Consider the following 16,574-nt stretch of genomic DNA (forward strand, 5'->3'; position numbering starts at 1 on the left):
TGGTTTGATTGTATTAGGAGGGAAACATCTGTAATGAATGTCAGTGTCCACACCAAACAGCAGATAAAGACTCCACCAATCAGCCGTGGACTAAACAGTACCTCTAAAATCATCTGGTCGATTTAACTGTTATAGTTTTCCAACCACTAACTTTAATTATTCACCTCCTTTTCTAAAATACCTACTTCTGCTCTGTGCTTCCTCTGTGGCTTTTTCAATTTAATATTAAATATCTCCTTTTGAAAATCCTCTAGTAGGCCCAAATTGCCTCAAGTAGAGCCAGGGAGAAGACTGGTAAAAAGCCAGCAGGACCCTCCGGCTTCCAGCCCCAAAGTCAGAGATTTAAACTCCGTCATGCTCTGAGAGCTATCAGCATTAAAGTGACCTAATTTCACTGCAGCTTCGAAGGGTAACTCTTATCTAAATTAAGTGCTCAGTCAAGGTCAAAACAGTGTCCTGTAACTTATCAGAGCCATTTTTCAGAGTGAGTGGACTCCATTTTTAGTCCTTAGTGGCAGGGACAGAGAATCAGGTTGAAATGTTTGTTTGAACGGGGAGTTCTCTTGGTCTTTTGTGATCTTTGTTGATGATAAGAGTATCATTAGACAGATAACCATATTATATTTGTGTAGCCTGTCTCCACTCTTTATTTTAGATTTACTTTCTGAGTGTTGACTAATGAAAAGATAAACACAGCACTCGGCTTAATTGAAATACAATAGCCCAATTGGGGTAATTAATCTAATGATCAGACCCACAACACTATGGATTTGCAAGCACTTCATTAATTTGAATTAAGGGCGAGGCTCCACTGTGCTGCAATTATGAATTCAATTTCAATTGATCTCCCGCGGTCTGTATGCCGCTATGCACAAAAATGATTATATGAGGTAGCACTCAACACTATTATTTTATTGACTTTTCAAATATTCTGGAGCAACACCCTCCATCAAAAGCCTAATACTGCAGGGCTGGCTCTAATATTAGCTAACAGAGAACATAATGAAGAATAATCTCTGTTTTGCTGATACAGTGTGTGCAGGAAATAGATGTCAAAGCATATTAGATGACCTCGTTTGCCCGCTTTGACTTTGGAAACAAGTTTGAATCACACTGAATCGAACAGGACTGTGAGTAACTGAGGTAAAATAAGAGTCTGACCTCCGGTTCCCCTGGGGATTGTTTCATCTGTCCATTCCCGCTCCAGCAGCCTCCACAATGACGAGCCGCTGCCCCAGTCATGCTGCTATTGCCATGGTAACCAAGTTAGAGGTTTAGGGAAGTGAATAATCTAATCTTCCCACTTTGTGGCATAGCGATAAGGCTCACCACCGCCAGCCCACCCGTGTTCGTGTTCTGTTTGGTCATTCTGTGCTGCACGTCTTACTCACACAAGCACAGAGCAGTTATCTAGCCAATATGTTCCACACTAATAGGCAGGTGAAAGCCGAGGGGGCAGGAAAGCTTCCAGCCTTGTTGAAAGGCCTGAACCTTACTGGAGCTGACGTTGCTCAGTGTTGAAGGAAAGCTTCACTGCTTTTACTGCAGAGGTTGGTTTGGCTTGTTTTAACAGGAACTGTAAGGTGGTGTTGTCAGATGCCACGTCACACACAGATATCCAGAGAGGAAGTGATTAAAGGGATATTTTGGTCATTTTGAAGTTGGGTTGTATGAGGAACTTGGCATTAGTAGCAGCATTAGCCTCTAGAGCAGGGATGACAAACCCAAGCTAGGGGTTAAATCCGGCCTGTGTTACGGTTACACCCACTAGATCACATCATACTTCTATTATAACTGGCCTAATGCTATGAGGTCTGCAGGTTTCCTCCAGGTAAATAATGTAAACTTGATGATTTCAAATATCCTTGCTAAGTCTTAAAAATCTTATAAAGGGGAACCAAGATTGGTTAAAGAGTGAAAAATGTGGAAAATGAATACATTTGTGTTTTCATTTCATGTTTTCAATTTTGAATCTCACAATTACAACTTAAACTAGACTTTTGATGTTTATTTCATATTTTGAACTTTTCAATTAATAGTTTTGCCTTTTTTATCTCACATTTGACCTTTAAGATTCACTCTTTAAATGCTAATATATATTTTGGATTTTTTAGATTCATGATTTTGAATTGTTTTCTCACATTTTGACCCTTTCAACTCATATTTTGACGTTTTATCCCATATTTCGCTTTTTACACTCATAATTTAAAATTTGATCCCATGTAAAAACCATGATTTCAAATTTTATCACAAATTTGACTTTTAAAACTCACGAGTTTGAATTTATCTCATATTCTTACCTTTCAGACATAAAAGTTTAACTCATATTTTGATGTTTTGACTATTTTAAATTTTGTCAGATATTTTGACCTTTAAAAGTCATGATTCAAATTTTCTCATATTTTGACCCTTTAAACCTATTATTTCAAATTTTAGTTCATAGTTGAACCTTTGGATTCTCAATGTTACATTTTTATACTCCGACCTTTTAAATTCATGATTTCAAATTGTATCTAAAATTTAATCTTTTCAACTCCTAACTGATTTTATATCCTATATTTTGACCTTTTAGACTCATAATTTAACATTTTAGCTAGTATTTTGAAATTTTGAGCTCATGATTTTGACTTTTATCAGAAATGTTGACCCTTAACACTTATGATTACAAATTTTGTCTCAGATTTTGACCTTTTAAACCTGTGATCTTGATTTTCTGTCTCATATATTTGCCCTTTAAAACACTGTTTCGACTTAAAATTTAGTGCTTTAGGGGCGCAGGTGGCCGTGTGGTTCAGGCACGTCCCATATACTCAGACGGTGAGGGTTCGAATCCGGCCTGAGGCCCTTTACCGTATGTCTCTTCCCTGCTCTTGTCCCCATTTCCGACTCTTTCCATTATCCTTCTCTATCAAATGAAAGGCACAAAAATGCCCAAAATAAACCTAAAAAACAAAAATGTAGTGCTTTGACCTTTTAAACTAAACTGCACGTTAGACCAAAATTGAGAGTCCGGCCCCTGCTGTGAGAGTTCAGTGTGTGTTGCCCCTTTAAGGGTAACAAGATTTGGGAAAGGTGGCTAAAGTACAACAGAGGGGTATTTGTCAAACAGAGGGGCATTTTATTTTTCACCCTGAAAGCCTCTGCATTTTAACCAGACACGCCAGAGTGATTTGTTTCACACATCCATCTGGTAAACCTCCCATAGACGGCGTTTGGGAAAGGGCAGGGCCTTTGAAAAAAACTCAGAGGGTGATTGGATGAACGTCCTGTCTGACACATCCTAACGGGACAATCAGTGCAACAAAACACCCGACGTAGCCGCTACCAAGGAGTAAACTCCATAGAAAACTGCATAACATGAACCACGGCGACTGTAGACGTATCAGTACACAACTTTTGTCATTTTTTTAAAGGGACAACTCAATGCTGTTCTTTTTTTCTTCTTTTAATGAAGGAATGTTGTCAAGTTCTGATAAAACTGATGCTCTAGCAGCTTCCACGCTAATGTGTTCTGCCATAATTGCACCGGCCTCTTCTCGCTTCTTGCTTTTTTTTTTTTTTAACAAGATTCCCAGTTTTAAGTACTTGAATTGATTATGTGGTGTTCTGTTTTAGTCATATTGTTGCTCTCCAAAAACACTACAGGAACAAACGGCTTCAAACAGCATTGTTTTGGTTGTTTCACATTTTCAACATCTGTTAAGACTTAAGAAATCTTTCATGCAAGCCAGTCTTTTCAGGTTAAAAAATGCAAATAAAGAATTTTACTGGGTGATTTTATGAGGGTAAATCAACCGAACTGTTGTTCTGAGGATGTTGCAACAGAAAATGACCACAAATGTCAGCTCAAAATATTGCTCTGCATATTTTCCTTTTACAACATTTGAGTTTATCACATTTGAGTTTATAAGCTGTTCTTTCTTCTTTTAAGTTTATTCCTGAAGAAACAGCAGTCATGCAGCCATGTCTTCGCGCCATCTATTTACACTTTATGGGGGATTGGCAGGAATTGAAGTGGATTATCTACTCCAGTTAAAGGGACATTTTGGTATTTTTTAAGTTGGGTCATATACAGTTAAAACCAGAAGTTTACATACACTATATAAAAAGGCACATAAACTTTTTTTTCTCACTGTCTAACATTAAATCAGATTAAACTTTTCCTGTTTTTGGTCAATTAGGATTACCAAAATTATTTATATTTGCTAAATGCCAGAATAATGAGAGAGATCATTTTTTTAAACAATTTTTTATCATTTTCTTGAGAGTCAGAAGTTTACATACACCAAGATTACTATGCCTTTAAACAATTTGGGAAAGCCCAGATGATGATGTCATGTCTTTGGAAGCCTCTGATAGGTTTATTGACAACATTTGAGTTAATTAGAGGCACACCTGTGGATGTATTTTAAGGCACACCTGAAACACACTGCTTCTTTGTGTAACATCATGGGAAAATCAAAAGAAATCAGCCAAGATATCAGGGAGAGAATTGTGGACTTGCACAAGTCTGGTTCATCCTTGGGTGCAACTTCCAGATGCCTGAAGGTGCCACGTTCATCTGTTCAAACAATTATACGCAAGTATAAACACCATGGGAATATCCAGCCATCATACCGCTTAGGAAGGAGACGGGTTCTGTGTCCCAGAGATGAACGTGCTTTGGTCCAAAAAGTGCATCTCAACCCAAGAACAAAAGCAAAAGACCTCGTGAAGATGCTGGCTGAAGCTGGTAAGAGTGTGTCATTATCAACAGTCAAACGAGTCCTGTACCGACATAGGCTGAAAGGCCACTCTCCCAGGAAGAAGCCATTACTCCAAAAGAAACATAAAAAAGCCAGATTACAGTTTGCAAATACACACAGGGACAAAGACCTTAATTTTTGGAGACATGTTCTGTGGTCTGATGAATCTAAAATTAAACTTTTTGGCCATAATGACCATCGTTACATTTGGAGAAAAAAGGGGGAAGCTTGCAAGCCTGAGAACACCATCCCAACTGTGAAACATGGGGGTGGCAGCATCATGTTGTGGGGTTGTTTTACTGCAGGAGGGACTCGTGCACTTCACAAAATAGATGGCATCAGGAGGAAAGAACATTATGTGGAAATACTGAAGCAACATCTCAAGACATCAGCCAGGAAGTTAAAGTTTGGATGCAAATGGGTTTTCCAAATCCAAAACAGGAAAAGTTTAATCTGATTTAATGTTAGAGAGTGAGGAAAAAAAAAGTTTATGTGCCTTTTTATATGGTGTATGTAAACTTCGGGTTTCAACTGTAAGCTACTTGGCAATAGTAAAGGCATTAGCCTTCAGTGATTTCAGTGAGCATTGCCCCTTTCAGCAGGGAGGCTTTACAGCATAGTAGACAGCTACACTCCATGTATTTTTATGAGTTTTAAGAAAAAATGGACCAAGACAAATGCCAAGAGTGCTATTTTTCATCCAGAAAGAATTTATTTATATGACACTATTTTGCAATGCAAGGTCTGTAGGCTTTGTTAGAGACCATGACAACAAAGTAAGGCTGGTTATTTCAGCTCAGGTTCCTGCTTCAACAGCTGACTCACTGTTTTTAGAAGTTAACCATATTGTGCCAGCTGTAGCTTGCCTAATAATCAGCCATAAAAAACCCCCAAAGGGACAGCCATAAGCTTACTACAATGAAAAAGTTCCATTCAGCTCCTCCGTAAAGGGGCTGGGTTTTTTCAGTTTATCTTTGGAAAGTTGAAGGTCGATGAAAACACCAGCAGTAAGGCAGGGAACTCTGGATGGTGAGTGATGCAGGCTGCAAACAACTGTGAGCCTCTATCCTCCAGAGAGGAGGATAGAGGCTTACAGAGAGCTTTTAGTCTGTCTTTGGGAAATTTCTCATATCACTGTAATGCTTCCTCCAGACTTTGCTACTGCAGTAATTTTTTTTTTCTCCTTTGTTTTCAGTGCAAAATTTGCATGAAGTGTGTTCAAATGCTTTATCAGGTTGCTCGTGTTGAAGTTAGCAGCAGTGGTGCCTCCCCTCAAAATTACTGCCTTGCATACTTTACATGCCCCCATTTTGCCTGTCTTTGCATGGACTTTTAAAGATAAAATACTGCCTGATTGCCAACATTTGGCTTAGTCCAATGAGTTTGTCAATTTCCAATTTCTCCAATTCCATGAATCCGCCCACAATTCTGTTAACGGGGGCCCTACGTGTTATTCTGTTCTCACGGATGCTACGACTCGCAGTCTTGGTCTGCAAGAGGGGACATCTGAAACCTGCTGTCTGCAGCCAGACTGTCTTGATTTAAGGGCAAAGATTATTAAGATGATGTCCTAGATCGAAAAGTTTAAAAGACCACTGGCTAAGCCTCAGTTTCCTTGAAACAAATTTAGTTTCACTGCCAGATTGTCCACATCTCTGCCATCTTTTCGTCTTGTCGCTTTTTTAGCATTTACTTCTCTCTCACTCCTTCAATCTCTCAACAACTAACTCACCTGAGGGAGCTCCAATGCTCCCATAACAGACTGACAGAAGATGAAGCATGAAGAGCAGAGGAGAAATATACGAGTGTTATTAGGGATAAGACATGAGTTTTCATTGTAACCTTCTGATATAAGGTGGAATAGTCTGGACACCAAACCCTCATCTCACACAGAGCACCAAAACCTTAGTGTTAGCTCGGCACATGGGCTACCCACCAAGCAACACAATTAAACTGGAGACCATAAAAGTGCACATTGAACACTGAGATTGTTTTACTGGTTATACTGTGTTTCTGTTGGTTTTATTTGACTCTTAGCTGCCTTTGTACATTCTCGTCTGCCTGCCTTGGTGATGTAAAGATGAGCAAAAAGAAGCATCAGAGTGGAGAGCTACTACTGTCTTAAAAAGTCTTATTAAATGTATGTGAATATGTCAAATTCCAAACCATTAATCTCTGTTTTTTTTCTTCAGCTGTTTATTGTGCAAAAACAGCAACAGCACAGCAGACTTTATATTCTATAAATCAATTAAAAAATGCAAGACAAACATAACCTTAAGTCAAGACCGAGTGAAACACTGAATTCATTTGTTTCACTGTGTAATCTACATTTCTCCAGCACCTTATTTTAGTGAACAAAGGTCATCAACAAGTTCTGTGAGCTGTGCTGCTTGATTCAAGTGTTGATCATTCACAAATGTTTTTACCGGGGGCTGTATTATCCACAGAGGTCTCCTCCTCAACAAAACAAACTGTAATTAAAACCAGAAAAACACAGAAATGAGCAGTTTCACATGAAAATCGTTGTCCTCTTGATGCTCTTTTGTGGAGCTTCGGGGGCTGCAGATCAACATTCAGAGCTCACTGGATGACTAAATCTCTTCATTCTTAAAAACCTTTCATCAAGAATAATAATGGCATGGCTTAAAAGAAGAAAAAATGAATATGCATTTGGAAAATATTGTAGTATTAGAAAAGGAGTTTGGTGTGAGGCTTACCAGCAGAAAGGAACCCATTTTTCCTGAAGCTTTGTATTGCACATTACTGATAAGATACTGACAGCTGGTGGCTGGTTTAAATGAGCCAGCAGGGATAAGTCCCCCCTTTCTGATAAACAAAGATAAGAAAATAATATTTCATTCATTTAAAACAGATTGTTTTAAATTTTGGTGGAGCCTTGAATAACAACCAGATCTACTCCAGCCAGTAAGGACTTGGATTGGAAACTGGAGGGTTGCCAGATCAAGTCCTGGTGTGACCAAATATTGGGACTAGTAGCTGGAGACGTGCCAGAGTACAGCTGATGTGCCTATTTGCAAGGCACCAAAACACTAAATTTCTGTTGGCAGGCATCTCCATGTTGCAGCAGCCCAACGCCCTTCCAACATGTCTTTAGGATCATGTTTGTGCACGAGCATGGGTTTCAGCCTATAACTGTTGAAGACGAATTTCTCCTTGGGGGATTAATTAAGTGTATCGTCCTGCTTTTCTAACAGTTGAAAATGCATGCAAAACCTATTAATGGGTTTATTTCTTTACGACTAAGCACTGTAGATCCTCTGTTTCTACAGTGCAAAGGAAGTTTTCTGCTTGGGTTTGAGCCAGCTTCCTTCTGCACTATGTGGCTCTGAGTTATGTCTGCTGTTTGCAGATGATGTAGTTCTGTTGGCTTCCTCACTTGGGTTACCTCACTTTTTGCAGCTGAGTGCAAAACGCCTTCAAATTTTATGCCATGGTTAGGCTTAAGCCGGGTATTCACTGTGCAGTTTTCCTGCGATTCAGCCATGAATTTGGAGTCGGGCATCAATTCTTGTGCTGTGTACAGGGGCGTACGATGGCCGACCACAGCCCGTCGTACGACTGCAAAGACCTGCTCCGTACTGATCGTGAGGATTTCTGACATGTTTGGTATTTTAGTCGCACGACTCCTGACACTTAACAGTCAGAGCAGAAACACGAACAGAATAAACAACTTTGGGAGATTGTTTTCCTTTGTAAATGGTCAGACAGCGTCCTAAATTACCATGACAATAGCTGGAATCCCTTTCTGATGCTCCCCGCTATGATAAAGTAAATAAACAAGCAGGAAATATTCCTATCTGCAGACCTGCAGCTCACAGACACAGATGGTGATCTTGTTTGTGTGTGTGGGATCAAAAGAGATAGCGAGAGAGGGAGAGAGAGCGAGAGAGAGAGAGAGAGAGAGAGTGGGGAGAGAGAGAAAATGAATGGAGACACTTCACCCTGGGTGTGTGAGTCTTTTTAAAAAGGAAACTCTGGGTTTCTGTCACAGGCTGTCCCGATTTCAGTCGCACAGTGTGAGCACTCAGGTCGTGCATGACTGTCAGATCGTACAGTGTGAGCACACAACTCCTGCGCGATGGTCGTGCATCGTAAACAATTCAGTCACACAGTGTGAGATGACATTCTGCAACGACCATCGTACGGTCGGCTTGAAATCGCACAGTGTATACCTGGCTTTAGGTCATGAAATGGCAGGGATTGCTCCCTGCAGGTGGGAAGTGAGTCTGTACCCCACTGAGCGAGTTCCAGTATCTCAAGGGTCTTGTTCATGAGTGAGGGTAGAATGGACTGTGATAGGTGCACAATCGCCAGTTTGAAGTTGTAGTGTACTGGACTGTTGTTGTGGAGAGGGAGTTGAAACTAAAGTAAATGCTTTTGATTTACCAGTCAGTCTATGTTCCATCCCTCACCTATGGTCATGAACTTTGGGCAACGACTGAATGAATGAGACTGCAGATTCAAGCAGTTGAGTTACTCAGGAGGGTGTCTGGGCTCAGCCATGGAGACAGGGTGAAGAGCGTGGACATCTAGTGGGATCTTAAAGAACAGCCACTGCTCCTTTGCATCTAAAAGAGCCAGTTGAGGTGATCTGATCAGGATGCCTCCTGGTCCCCTCCCTGAGGAGGTCTTCTAGGCATGTCCAACTGGTAGGAGACCCTAAGGTGGAGTCAGGCGAGGTGGACAATATTTCAGTTGTTTTAAAGTTGACCCAATAACACAAACAGAGTCAGCAGTGGGATAATTGTTCATTAATCAAAAGACTCAGAGGCCATGTCCATTTTAAGCCAGGCACATACTAGACAATGATCATGCTGATTGTCGACTTGATTCCTCCTTCTGACCAGAGTCTGCAAACACACAGTTATCAGGTTCTAAAGATTATCTTGATGGATTATTCTGTGTTGTGTGGTTTGCTAAGAGGAAAACTTTCCCTCCCCAACTTAGTCGCTGGATGATCAAACATACTCTGACTCAAGATTATAAATATTAAACTGGTTTAATATTTACGACCATAAATCCTGTTGTGTGGGGCCAAAAAAATGAGAAAAGCCAAGTAAGCACAAGTTATTAAGTGGAACGGACAAATAGCCAATCAGGAAGCACAACAAACACAGCCATGGCAATGATAGGAAGCATAAAGTGAGATTTACATCAGAATTGGAGGTTGATTTGTGGAACAATCGTTCTTAACTGGGCCAGACATCCCGACCCACCACCTTCTGAAGAAAATTCACATTCCAAATGACAGGCATGCATACATCTCTTGTACCCATTTTCCCCAGATCTTTTGTTGAAATTTGGTAATGTCTTAAGGAATTTCCTCCAAACTTGGGAAATCAGCTCTGTTTTCCAAAGAAAAGAGATCTATAAGGAGAAATCTTTAACTCGTCATCAAACTAAAATAGCTGTATCCGTTTACTGTATATCCACTTTGGGCTTCCGTACATAGACTTTCTAGTCATTTTCTTGGCACACATTCGTGACCCACTGGAAAGGGCTTCATAACCCACTTTTGGGTCCCGGCCCTCCAGTTGAGAACCACTGTCAAACATACCACAAAAGAACTAACAAGGGAGGGAGCTGGACTGTGCTACCGTGGATGTAGCAGGTAGCTAACAGCTAGCCACATTAGCTTGTTTATGCTGAAGTTTGGAGTAAAAGTTTGGATTTGGAGTTCTGAAATTCAAGACCAGAGTGAAGTCTGGTAGTCTCACCAAACACTTTACAAACAAATCAGTAAAACCAGTGATTATTTGTGCATATGTGGGGTGAGGATTCTAAAGATCTTTGTGTGGCAGGTTGTAATGAACGTTTAGTGGTACAGGACTACCAGGCAATCCCTGTAGAAACGGGATCCTCTTTTAAGCTACTGCGAATTAAAATCAGATGCTTATTTACTTAACAGCATTACAGATTCCTAAAATATATTAATTAGAACAATGATAATGTAAATCCATCATGATGAGCAGTCTAGAAAAGGATTATGGAGAGGTATGCCATCACTATTCTTAAAATAGTGTTGTTATTTGAGCATAAGTCACCTTGGATAAACATCTACCAAGCAGCAGAATTATATTCTGTTTTTATATTCACACTTGAGGCTGATGATCGAGGAATAAAGATGAAAAGGTTTAGACCCCTGCTGTTGTAAACATGTGCATGCAGACATCCTCATTCCTCACACGGTGCAGCACTTGAACACAATGGTTTGGACATTAAAGCAGATCTATGCTGCGCTCTCACCTAGCTTATGTTCAGGCAGAGCACATGAGAAAGCCTTGGCTGATAAGCCTTGATTTTGGCTCGGGGATAAGGCGGTAATATAAAGAGAGGGGGGAAAGGATCTGCAAATGAGATAGAGGCAAAGTCGTCAGATCCCTTCATCTACGCACACGTACACTCTCCTTTTTTCCATCTCTCACCTCTTCTGCTTTTGCTTTGCCTTCCTTTCTCTTCACGGGAACATATCCAATCATACCACTCTGAAATTGTTATTAAAATTTCCTTTCCTTGTGTGTATGTACGTGTTTTAGCGTGCACAGCAGGGGCTTTGAATGAGATGAGTTTGGGTGGTGATAGTAGGGGGGGGGAGGGGTTCAGACAGTATCAGGTGTGAGACAGGAATGTGGGCGGCTAGTATCAGTCGCCGTGTGTCAGAGCCATCAGTGCAGGTGGCTGAAAAGTGGGACAGAGGCTGATGAGAATGGCAGGGTCACCTTTAGGCCAGCCCTTGCTCTCACCTGCATCAGGGGTTTTATTGTCATATTTTTTTTGTTTCATCCTGAAATAATGGAACATGGCTGAGAAGGATGGCAGCACAGGAAGGGAGGGAGATTGTGCCAATTCGAGGCCCACTGAAGGGGAGGGATGGACAGATATGGGAATAGAGACATGGCAGGATTGAACTTTTTTTCTGTAATAGCAGGATTTGACTGGGGTTTAGAGAGGGAACAGGGGAATCAGGTAGGCTTTGTTGTGTTTGTGTGTGATGGGGCACATTCGCAGCGTGATTTATAATGGTTTCTATTGTGATTTGCCAGCTTGTTCTCACTCATGAGTTATCAAAAATGACAGCTTGGTAAGTGGTCCAACTCATCCAAATCCACACTGTATGTAAATTCTGCACCCTGTCCTGCTGTTAATCATTTTGATTAGACTCGGGGAACCTATTATAAAGATTTTAAACGCTCACATGGATGGGACTTTTTAGCAGCGAGGCAAGGGTTTAAAGGGACAGTGTGGTACTTCTGAAGGGGGACTTTATGAAGAACAACATAGCAAATACCGGTCAGCATGCCCCCTTTTAATAGAGCAAGCAACATCAGGATGAATGTGCAATTTATATGTGTTGTTTTGGGGCTTTTGTCTCTTTTTGTGATAGTTAGGACAGTGGAAAGAGGCAGGAATGATGCTGTGACTGTTATGGGGGAAAGATGTAAAAGATCTGCTCTGGGCCAGGCGACTCACTTTAAGTAATAGTAACTAGGAATAATATCTAGGAACTTCATGTACTTGCACTTCTGGCTTCAGTTTTTAGCCCCAGAGGTCGTTGCTTGGTCTTAACATGGGGTATGCAAACTTTACCGCAGGCCAGCGGTGCCCCAAATGTACTCTTCATTGAAAAAAATGAATAGGTCTTTACTCTTCAGCTGGAAAGCCATTTTGTTTAGCACTACTTAAGCATACTATATTCATGTTCCTCTGCCAGGAGTGCACTGATCTGCTCTAGGCATCTAAAGGGAAACCAAAAAAAAACCACACTCATAAAAAACATGTTTAACAGGCAATGCAACTTATTGTGGATACAAAAAGATTAAATTAGTTCCTGTTGACCGGAGTACTTAGGAGGAAAACTTTGGCAGAGGTCTGAACAACAGAGAGGGGAAACTTTTGAGAATCCTGGAGAAAAAGTGAGATGCCAAGTTACCTGGGGGTGCAAATTTTTAAACAGTGAAGCCATTCCCACAAACCTGGTGAGCTAACAGGGAGACTTTAGAAAAGTGTAAATTTGTGCATGATGGATTGTGCAACATCATGTGCTTGAACGACCACCAGAGATGGTGAGGGTCTATGCTCTCTGGCACTGTTAATTTTGGGGTCACGGGTTGAAAAGTTTGGAAACCCCTGCCTTGAGAGTATGGATGGATACATGCATGGATGGATGGATGAATGGATGGATGGATGGATGGATGGATGGATGGATGGATGGATGGATGGATACATGCATGAATGGATGCATGAATGGATGCATTGATAGATGGATGCATGGATGGATATATGGATAGCCAGACGGTTCCCTTTTTTACCAGCCTGACTGCTGTTTTTGTTTCTGATCTGAAAATGCAAGTCTATTGTTGCCAACTTGACTGTGATGCCCTGCATTATCTACCAATCAAAATATAAATCCCTCAGACAAATCTGCCTTAAATGATGCGCTGGTGGTGTAAACATAACAGATCCCTCGGTTTGACTTTGACCTCTATATCTAACTTTGGATAAACTGATTGTAAAACTGCACTCATACAGTGGCAAAGGCCCCACATTATGTCAAAACACACAGTGGATAAGAAAATAAATGGCTGATTGTATCTTTAATGTCCAAGGAAGCGTGTCAAACTTTACATCAGCTCAGTGATATACAGTTATGTAGTGCCATAACCATCTGCTGTACACACAGTCTTTCAGTGAAAGTGCCAGGGCTTTTAAGACCGTACTCGGGGAAACAGATAGGATGTCCTGGATAAATGAAGGCCCATAATCCTTCATGCAGCAGCAGAGCAGACATCCACCCGCCCTTTCGGCCCTTCCTGTGGGAATTCAGGTCATGTCTTCTTATGTAAGCCAGATGAAAACACTTGTAATGAAACAGGAATGCTTATCTCAGCTCGGTTTCTCTATTTGAGGATTTAAAAATCCTGCTTTTATCAACACTGTTTTTACTGTTAGTTTTAAGACGCCTGATTTATTCATAACATCATAGATTTCCACTCACTACTGTATGTATTTTATCCTTTTAGAGTTTCCCCGTTTTCCTTCTCTAGACGTTAGAATTTAAGCTCAATGAATTTTTCTTGCCGAGTCTTTCCTCCCCCGGATCGTTTCCCACAAGTTACAGTTTGGTCAAGTCCCAGATTTCTTTAATCTCACCAGCTGTCATTGCCTTTGTCAGCAGCGAGCTCACAGCTCATTAGAGCCTGTGTGTGCGGCTGGATGATGCTAGCGAAGCAATTTAAACTAGAGAGATGTTGGCCTGGATTCCAGGTATGAAGAAGGAAACGAGAGGAAAGAACTGATAGTGAGAAGTCACATTACGGTGTCTCCTGAGGGTCATTTTATCACGGAGAAGAACATTTCCTCATTTGCTGGGAGATAATTGCAGCCGTTATTATTCTGCTGATGCTCGGTTAAGCAGTAACCCTTAACAGGTCGTCTTATATGAGACTGTATTCACACGTGAGGTGTTATAAATGCTGGACGTCACATTTCTCTCTGTTTTTTATTTAGAATTCTATATACAGAAGCCATTAGTATAGTAATGAGTTAACGACAGAGCAGATAATTATATTACAACCACAAATTATGTTCCATCAGTGTTGTCATTTGATGGCAAAATCCTATCACTTACAGATAAATACACAAACAGTAAATATGATATACTGTTCATCATATATTTGATAACAGACCCATAGGGCTTTTGAGCTTTATCTAAAAAAAAAAAAAACAAAAAAAAAAACACACCACCCACAACACCACACCACACCCACACCCTTGGTTACAAAGGCAGAGACAGCATCTGCAGAATCTGTTTGTATGAAGGTTGATGATATCAGTACGTACTGTTCTGTGCAAATTATGGTTAGAGAATGCAACAGCAGAAATGAGACGACAGTGAAGCTGCAGATGGAGAGCATTATCCTCACTATCTTTGCATGACAGTGCAATGGAAGATCTCAAGTTAAAAGAATATTAGGAGCATAAGTCATTAAACTTGCATCCACAGGGGCACAAACAAGTGTTCATTTCATTGAGGAGCTTGTCAGTGTGGTTCTATGTGTGTATGTTCATGTGTGTAGCTCTTGCAGCCAGTGATAGTATTTGCATCAGAATAAACAAAAACGTAGGCCTACCTATGAGGTTCCTGTTAAACGTTTTCCCTGTACTACTCTGGCCTGCTGATATCCATCATCCAGGCCCGTGCCCAGTCTGTCCAGGTATCTTCTCAGCTGACACTTCCACGATGCACACAACTGCCACCAAGACCTGTCAGATCATATACTGCAATGTATGGGATCGAGCCCAACCAATGAGTCAGTTTGGCGTGAAGTAGCAAAGAACAGGGTTGGTTGTCACATGGGTTGGTTGTCACACTCATTATATCTCGCCTCCAGAGGGCGCTGTGTCCCCACATTTGGTATGGAAATTTCCAGAATTGAGACCAAAGCTCACCTACATTGTTTTCTCTGGGGCAGCTCAGCTAAACTTGAAGTGAGGGGACTTTTTGTGTTTTCATGTGAAATTGTAAATGTTCAGCTTCTCAAAATTTTTTGTTAAGGCTTTTACACTAAAGGGTTTATAAAAAAAAAAAACAATTGTTATTCTTTAAAAGGGTGAAGGGAAAGCTAGATTGTTGTTAGCTAGATAACTGCTGGTTAGACAATTGTTAGCCTTGATGCTAGCAAGAAATTCCAGCTGGGGTTGGGCGTCATATTCTCTTTGGGGTTGGTTGTCACAGCTGTTCATGGGAGGTATGGGTGAAGTGTTGGATGTTCAACCAGTGGGCGCATGAGCTCTGCTTAGTTGGAGTGCGCAGACCCAATATTTGCCATCACTGTAACTCAGTGAATGCATGTAGCCTAGTTGAATAGTCTATTATTTTTAGGCCTGTTTGTTTTGTTCTTTATGTTGCTGTAGGCCTAAAGGCTGGCCAAAACATGTTCCTGTTCATGTTCCTTGCTCATTTTGTGTTAAGATACGTTTTTATGTATTTGCCAACTTGTCAATGCAATTAAAGTTTCAAATTTAGTTCTTGCTTTCTTTTGAAAGTTTTTCCCATTACAACAACATTGTGACAAACAACTCCATAGTGTGTGACAACCTTCCCCTTAATGGGGTTGGTTGTCACAATGTGCCAGAGGGTTTTTGATCATCTACCTATTTGTTACATGAATTGAATTTGAATTTGTTTGAAAGGTGCTATATGAATAAAGTTTGATTGGTTGATTGATTGAAAGATGTTCTGATGGTGAGCAAGTCACACTAGTGTGACAATCCCTTTCACCCCTAAACACTCCTTCATTGACCTTACCTCCAATATCAAGCCAACCAGTTGGCTTGCAAACACCAGTGCCACCCCTTCAATGAGGTGTTTTTTGCATGGGCGAAGATGTGTCCACCCACACTAACCTCGCTTAGGCCAGAATGCCTCGCCTTAGGCAAGGCAGTGATGGAAATCCCAAGCCTAGTGAGTTCCTTCAGCATCGCAGGTATGCTTGAGCCTTCCTGAAGAGAAGAGAAGTCACTCTCCAGGCACTGACTGGAGAGTGACAACAGCCTCAGGTTGAGCCAAAACAGATGAGTGTTAAGTTGAGTGTGAACGACACCTTAGCACCACCAGCAACCTACCTGATTGACATTTGTGTCCCAAAACCTTGTTCTGCCAATTGCATGTGACCCCCAGCTCATCTAGTAGCTGCAGGTATGTGTGCAATATGCTTTAAGGCAAGGGTACAACCTTTTTGCCCAAGGCAAACCTAAGATCAAGGCACACTATATCCACACAAAATAGCCTCTTTAAAAATTTTTTAC

The 16,574-nt window shown here is 40.9% G+C and overlaps 1 protein-coding gene across 1 annotated transcript in view; it reads left to right on the forward strand.

Moving 5' to 3' along the window:
* tmeff2a (transmembrane protein with EGF-like and two follistatin-like domains 2a) overlaps positions 1-16,574 on the forward strand; it is a 274,157-nt gene that overhangs the window by 180,105 nt on the left and 77,478 nt on the right. The gene's annotated exons all lie outside the window — the stretch shown is intronic.

This window comes from Cheilinus undulatus, linkage group 15, assembly GCF_018320785.1.
Source record: "Cheilinus undulatus linkage group 15, ASM1832078v1, whole genome shotgun sequence".
NCBI lineage: Eukaryota > Metazoa > Chordata > Actinopteri > Labriformes > Labridae > Cheilinus > Cheilinus undulatus.